This window comes from Egretta garzetta, unplaced genomic scaffold (assembly GCF_000687185.1).
Source record: "Egretta garzetta isolate BGI_Z169 unplaced genomic scaffold, ASM68718v1 scaffold424, whole genome shotgun sequence".
Classification (NCBI taxonomy): domain Eukaryota; kingdom Metazoa; phylum Chordata; class Aves; order Pelecaniformes; family Ardeidae; genus Egretta; species Egretta garzetta.
The window spans coordinates 2979166-2987319 of record NW_009259489.1 but is presented as its reverse complement, the minus strand read 5'-3'; positions in this window follow the sequence as shown (position 1 = coordinate 2987319).

Here is an 8154-nt window from a genome sequence, read left to right as displayed (position 1 = left end):
TCCAGGATGTGGATGAAGTTGTCAAGAATGGTTCAGAGTAAAGACAGAACATGATGAACTTATTTTTCCATGTGCCATAGAGTGAAGACATGTTTCCATCCGGCCAGCTCATGACTCCATTCCACAATCTGGGGTTTGAAACTCTCTGTGATGGTCACAGAAGAAATACTGCACTCCTCTCTCGCACCAGCACCGTGTCTGAGCCTGCTCTCTCTGGTGCCAAAATCCTCTGTCTAAAGCCTACTCCCACCTTCTTCTGTTTCTCTTCCAGACAATATGAAAATCTGCGAGGAAGATGGCATGAAGTCCCAAAAGCCCAGCAGTTCACGTTTGTGTACACATCCTATTCTGCATGCAGGTAACACGCCCTGCGTAAAGTATTTCAGCACATCCTTCAGGAAGATGTTTCATCATTAATTTTCTTTTTTTTTCTTTAAAAAAAAAAACCATAAATCATCTGCTGTAAGGGTATCATCACCTGAGGTTTTCTTCAGCCTTCTCCTTTTTGTGGCTGGTGTGGATCATTACTCAAGGTAATGAGATTGAAAACTCTTCAGTTTCTGAGCTGATACCGCATCTGACTTCTCATCTTCCAGGGAGTAGGCCAAATAGTAAGCGCGGCAGTAGTGTGGTGGGAAAACCAAGAAGTGACAAGGTAGGGAAATCATTAGAAACTAGCCAAAAGAGACACAATGGAGGGAGGTCTACTTAGTGATGGGACTAGTAGTTTGAAATGAAGCAAGGTCAGATGTGGAGACCCAGACAGCTATTTATACCAGCACTTCTTAAAGCAGATGGAAGCAACCAGCAAGGCAGCCACATACAGGCTGCAGCCCAGACACGAGGATTTGTACAGACTGTTATCAGTCCTAGCCATATGGCTTGCGCAACCCAAGTCTCCTGTGCCTGGGCGAGTGGGCCTGAGTTGGTTTTCAAGCTAAACATGCAAAGAGAATTTTCTAAAGCTCTTGAGAATTTCCAAGGTCTTCTCTAAGTGGCTGAAGCTCATGCAGGTCAGAGCCCTAAGTAGCCATAAAGCCCAACTTGAACATAGTGAAGTAAAAGCTTCATATGCTTGCTCTGCAGGTCTTATAACCTACTACCTCTGTCCACATAGCAGGCAGCTCCTCATTCCCCCAGACAAAGCTGAAGAAGGGAGAGGGTCGCTGGCACATGTTAGACCAGAGGGAATTGGTTTGGTTATGGCAGACTTGGAGCTAGAGCAGGCAGAGAGAGGATGAACACAGCAGGCTGTAGGAAGAGTACTCCAAGTGGAAAAGCTGGAAAACTGAGAGAGGAAAACTGTACATCTATATGGGCCTACGGATTACTTGGGCCAGAGAGAAGAGAAGCTCAGTATGAGGAACAATACCCTTCTTCTCTTCCCTGCCGGCTGATGTAGTGCTGCTGAGATGTCTACCAGGCAGGGAGCCTGGGCTGGGGAACTGGTAGAGGTTGCTCCTCCACATACAGGCAAGGATTTCTGGGTTTGAGCCTAGCCAAGGCAAGTGAGCAGATGGAAGAACCTCCTGCCAAAACAAGCAGTTGCTGGACGGTTCCCCAGAAAGGAAGCTGCAATAGTGGGGAGCTCCAGTGGGTTTTAATGGGGAGTTCAGGGACTAGCTGCAATTCAGTAACTGGTCTGGACAGAATGACACAACTCCCTCATCACTGTCCTGTACCACCCTAAACCAGACTTCTCTAATTTCAGTTCAATATTGCAAGTGTTTTCACATGATATAAGATCTTTAAAAATATGTGAAGGAAAGAGAAAGGGTTGAGCCAACTTCCCATCCACCAGACATCAAATTTCCAGCAAACTCTTTCTATTTCCAGAAATGTTCTCTGGTGTGTTTAGAATCACCTGTAGTGCCCAGAGCTGGTTACTAGTGCCTAAACAACCACTAACATTCATTTGAACACAGGTGTTTAATTAAATGTGTGTATCTCAAGGTATTGTATTTACCACTGTACTTCTGCTGCCAACATCCAGCTTTCTCAGCACCAATCATCTGGAAAATATGAAAGAAGAATCCCTTACTTCAATGCTTTAAGCTGATAACTCTTAACACATTGGGATTACTGTGCTGATCATCATAGCCTTTTGGTTTTTTACACATCTCTGCCAAAATTATCCTTTTTCCTTTTCCTGATTATTTGAACTTCCAACATTGAACTTGGTCACCTAATATGGTTTGGGGTTTTTTTTGCCAGAGAAGGACCAAGAGGTACTGCTTTATTACTTTATCTTTTTTGTTGTCTCCTCAAAATCAACATATTCTGCTGTTTCCCCCATAAGAAAACACATTGTGATTGTTTCCATTAGTGTTTAAAGAGGAACTTATGACTGTGTGGTGTTCATATAAGTACTCCAGGCAAAATAGGAAGGGCTGTGTTTGAGGTATGTCTTTAAATGTACTTTCTATCCTACGTCACCTCATACATATGTGAGGTGGAACACAGTCATGCTACTATTCAGTTGCCCACAGCTAGCCTGTGTCAAGCATAAGCATGAGGTCAGGTTCTTAGCTGATATAAACCATCATCATTCTGTTGCCTTCCATGTTTTCCCATGCACCTTAAGTCCAGAGGAGGAAATCTGGGAAGGGCCTACCCATTCCAGAAGCCTCATATTTCCTTTTCCATTGATGCCTCTTCCATAGGATTTCCCATCCCTTCCTACCTAAAACACCTGTTTTCACCACAGACAGAAGTCTTTCTTTCAGGATGAGATGGAATTAAAGGAAAAGAGTTAGGTGTCCGCAAGTGTGTAATTAGATTCTTTATCACTTGAGGTCTTTAAAACAAAACTGGAGAGTCTTCTCAAAGTCATGCTCTAGCCAAGTACAAACTGGTTCATGCAAAAGCACTCTGTAGCAACCTACATGGATGCCTGTGAGAGGTCTGACCTGAAGGTCAGTCATGGTCCCATCTAGTTTCAGGTCTATGAATCCATCAGACGGAGTGCCCCAGACTAGATTCAGTGCCATTAAAGGTTTACACTGTGGCCCAGAGAGTGAGTGCAATATATCTGATTCCAAAATGCAGTTAAGATGCATGGAAAGGCTATTTTCAATATATGTGAGTTTCGGAAGACATCCTTAGAGGGTGGGTGAAGAGCAGACAGTATGCAGTGACCAGGCATATTACTTCTAGCAAGTATTAGGTGACACTGCCCTCAGACGGTCAAGATGGAGTAGGTAAACACTTCCTAATCTTAAAATAAACTTTAAGGCAGGGCTTAACAATTGGCTAAATAAATTTCAAATAGCGCACTGTAAATAAATTTCTCCATCATAGTGGACTGTTGAGGAAAATGGCTATTTCTTTGTCTAAAGCCACCAGTAACCAGAGCACAAATATTCCAGTTTAGAAGAAATGCAGACTTGCAACAAGGGTCAAGGTGGGAGACGGGCGGCCCCATCGCTCTTTCAGCTTCTTGCCATTTTTGCTGAATTCAACCTAGCAAGGAGAACAATGTGCACTACAGAGTCAGACCTTCAGCTGAAAAGGAAGAACGGGAAGGAAATTAAAAGGAAAAATCCTGCTCCACATAAAACCTTTGTACCATAGCTAAATTTGTCTAGAAAGTTAACATTAGAGAAATTAAATGGGCACTGCAAAGTCCTCCATTAGTTGAGAGAATATGATATTAACATCAGATATAGAATATAATTACATTTTTATAGCATCTTTTATGCTCAAGGTATCAGAGTGCTCTGCACAGTGTGATACTGGGGATGCAGTAATAGGTTACACAGCAGCTCAGCAAGAACGAGGGGCGCTGGGGAAGCAGCCTAAATAGACAGGGCTACGGGAGCAGATTTAGGCTCCTTCTGCAGATGTGGTATTTAAGGGTTTTCTGCAGAATCTACGTTGTTGTGTCATCTCAGAAATGGTGATTCAGTCCCTTGGAGGCACAGCAGCATAGGTTTCTCCTCCGAGGCTGTCCTGGTGGCCATAGGCTCAGGGTCAGGCTCCCACCAGCACCCTGAGGAGGGCTGGTGGCATTGCCCACAAGTGATGGAAGGGTCCCCACTACCGCACCTCAGCCACCGGCTGTACTGGCAGGACGGTGACACCTGACCACAGGATGAACCACGCCACTGATCCCATTCCAGTTCCCAAGAAGCAACACATGTTCATGATCTTGCCAACTTCTGTGTCCCCAGCTTCTGCTCTCCACCAGAGAGGATGGCCGGATCCCTGTCCTCACCCCTGGTGGGCTGAAACGGGGTCCTGGGCTGTGGGCAGTGTGGGGAGAAGCCCTGGGGCCAGGTCCCCAGGAACATCAGGACTGTGAGCACCCTCAGTGTAACACCAACATTTGGACCAAACACCTGAAGCATCCAGTGTCGTCTAAGCAGGGACTCAGGCTGCAACTCATCTGAGATAACCTATGCTCGTGCTTCAGGAGGGGATGAATCACAGTCCCCAAAGGCCCGCTCACCTCCGCTGGCTGAGCATGAGTCCCAGGTGAGCAATGCAGACAGAGGCATCTGCACTGGGACGTCAAATTTTGGGAAACTGCAGACAGATGAGAAGTTGCCGACTCCCTCGGCTCTATTTAGGACACTCTGAGTTAGAAAGATAATTCACATTGCCTAAGTTAGGGGCCAGGAACTCCTTCACACAGATAGAAATTCAAAGAGACTCTCCTGAACACCTTGGTGTGTCTCATGTGGGGTGGGAGAGGTCAGAAACAAGCTCGGAGGGCACGTTGCACTGTAGTAGGAAACCACCCCATTTTCCCTTCCTTATTGCTAAAGTGTCCCTTACTACCTTCCTCCTTGTCCAGTCTAAACCAAAAAGGTGTTTCAGTCCAATCTTCTAAATTTCCATGGAAAGTTTTAATACAAACCCAAGGAGAAGAAAGTAAATAAAATCTCCTCTTCTGGTTAAGCAGATTAGTGGTGGAAAACATGGGTGATGGCAGAAAAAACGTGCCTCTGAAATGCTCTGTATAAGGTCATTCCCATAATAAAAAGAAAACTAATCCTATTCCACTAGATAACGGGCTTAGCTAGCCAGTGATTTTACTACCTCAGACAAAGGTTCTCTGAATTCAAAGACGAAAAGTGCCAGAGATTTCAAAATGCTTGAACAGCATTGAGCAGAAATTATGTGACAGGGGGCAAAACCCCCTTTTTTTCTCTCCCTTGGTTTTGTTTTTTTTTTTAAAAAGAAAGAAAAGGGTTCCTGAGGGAAGGACACTTTTCCATCTAGACTTCCATTATCACCTGTTGTACGCTGGTCTGTCATTTGGAGATTGCGCCAGCCTTTGCCAGCGGCCACCTGACAAGGGCTACAAAGGGGTGGCTGTGCCAAGAGGGCTGTGCAGGATGCAAACTGGCCATTTTCACAAGACTTCATTTCTGCTGCAGTGGTGCCTGCCTTGGCTGTAGCGTATTGAAGAAATTCTGGTTTGCGCTGCAAAAATGTCCAAACTTTCCCAAAGATAGGCAGATGCCTACAAGATTTCCTGCAGGGGCTTTTCACATGGTTTAATGGACCAAGAAATATAAAGGACCTTCTAAAGAGCCTTCTCATTAAAAAGACAAAATGGTTGATTAAACTAAAGAAGCAACTCGGAGTAATTCCAGCTGACTTCCTTTGTGACCTCTGTCACCTCTCTGAAATGAAAAGTTCAAGACCGAAGCATCCAAATGCAGATTTAAGGCAGAAATATATCTTCCAGTGTTTGAAAACTGTAGTCTTGGTAAATCCATTCTCCAGCACCTCTGTGAGGTAACAGTCTCTCTCCCACAGAAGGATTATGGCAATGAAACAGTGTATTATGTTCCCATGCACTTGAAACCCTGGACAATTAAGAAAACAACTGTCCCTTGCAGAAATTCAGCCCCTCTCCTTAGGTTGGCTTAGGCAGCTCTCCCTCACCCCACCCACCCCTACACGTAGACATATTTATGCCATCACCTATACCACTGCCATTTGGCTACTGTTGGGCTTCCTAAAGCCAGCCCACATTGGCCCGGCTGCTGTGATGCTGGGCTGGTGCTTGCTGGAGGGAAGCCAGCAGTTTAACGGGAGCAGCAGCACGGGAGCCTGGACTCCAAGGTGCCAAGCACAGCTCTGTACAGCAGACAGCACCATCGTGACAGATCCTATAAACACACCCAAGGGCAGCTCATTCAGCACCAGCTCAGGTATTACTGCAAGCAGTGTAACAACAATGCCAAAATGCATTTTTTGTATTTTTATGAAGCTTTCTGTACTGACTATGTGTCATTTTTCATTAGGTCCCCAGCTATCATTTTAATGTTACTATGAAATGTAAAGCCAGACTGTAGCTGGTTCTCACCCCATGACTCGGATCCAGCAACACTCATGCAAACCCGGAGACACCGCTAACACTAATGACATTTTACCAGATGCATGGTCATGAAGATCAAAGCAGAATCTGGCCTGTATAAATTGCTTCTTAAAAAATGTATCGTTCCCAAAGTTGGCAATAATGCATTACACTGACTCCAGTGAATTTGCTCCAGATCTAACGAAGACCAGGATCTGTTCCTAGGACTCTGCTCTTGCAAACTCATCCAACTCTATTCAGAAAGCTATTATCCAATGTGTTCATATTTTTTATCTTTTCTTACACTGATGAGAAATTAGAATGCTTTCTCACTCTCCTATCTTTTATAAGTTAACACGCTGCAATATGGTTTTGTATAGATAGAAGACCCAATATATAGGCACTAAATTATTCTGAAGCGCATGTTGAAATGTGGAAGGCTAGTGAAATATATCATGGTTTACCCTGTAAATTAGCTGAAGCTCTTTAATGCAACCTGTGACAAAATTTGCACTTTGTTGGACTGTGGTTCAGGCCACAGGCTGATCGACAGGAGGGAGGAACCTGACTCCGAAATCTTGAAATGCAAACAGCATCAGTGGGGAAGGAACTGTGTTTTCCAGTATACCCATGCATTTCTATGAATTTATCCTTTTACCCTGTGCTAGTTAGGCTTTTTCTTTTGTCTTTTTTTTTTTTTCACTCTACTAAAATATAACAATGACATGGGAAGAAAATTTCTTGCATTTTGAAACAGGGTCAGCTGGCTTTAAAAAAACAAGTCCTGTTAAAGACTTACTGAACAAGCTCTTTAAAACAAACCTGCACCAATGCAATCTTGCCAGCTAGCAGGGGTGCTGGTATTGAGCTTATGATCAATGATAGGTAGTTGAACAGGTAGGTGAATACGCATGTGAGGAAAGGGTATGGGAAGAACAGAAAGTAGTGGGTTGCTCCTTGGTTTGGCTAACACCAAACTGCTGACTAGCAAAAGCAATTGAATCACAGGTTGTTCCTTTCTGCTCAAGCCTGAAACAACCAGATATCTTCACAGCGGCTTCCATAAAAACCCACCTTAACATCTCATGGTTTGCTCGGATTGGAGTCTGTAGACTCCATTAATGTAGGATGCTACAGTAACTCCTGAGGTCCCTTGGTGACTCCAAGCTTGCTTTTAGGTGGTTGTTCTCTCCTGCTATGGATGCTGTTTTAAAGCAATGTTTCCGCCAGGTACCACAGTCAGCAGTGGCAGCTGTAAGGAGCAGTACCTGGGGTAGACACTAGCCACCGCAGGCTACCTCTGTACCAGATCATGTACCCCACGTACCCCTGTTTGAGAAGCCTTGCTTTGAATTAAGCCCTACGCTGTAAGTTTTAATCATCATATTTTCATTATATTCACAATGAAGGCTGTTGTCAGAGTAGCTGCTCTTCCTAAGGCTGTGCTGGGACATCTGATTCATCTATCCTCACTTGAACCAAGAACTAGGACGGGTGGAGAAAGATATCCCTAAACCAAGATCTCTGAGCTGTTTCACCCTACTACAGCTGGTAGCTGATCTTTGATCAAGATTTTTGCCATTGCCAAATGCTGTGCCTTAGCAAAGGCAAGGCATGATGGCTTGGCCGCTCATGTGAGGACACTGCCCAACAACAACTAAGTTTTTGCATTCTTCCCTAATTAGGGAAGGCGAGCAGTAAAATCACCAAAATGGCATGCTTGCCCCCCTCACCTTCCTGCATTGCACAGAAAGGTCTTTTCCACATGAAATGATAGCCAAGAGCGTGCCCTCACACTATGGTGGCATTCATGGTTTCCCTACCCCTCGAAGCCTGAAAAG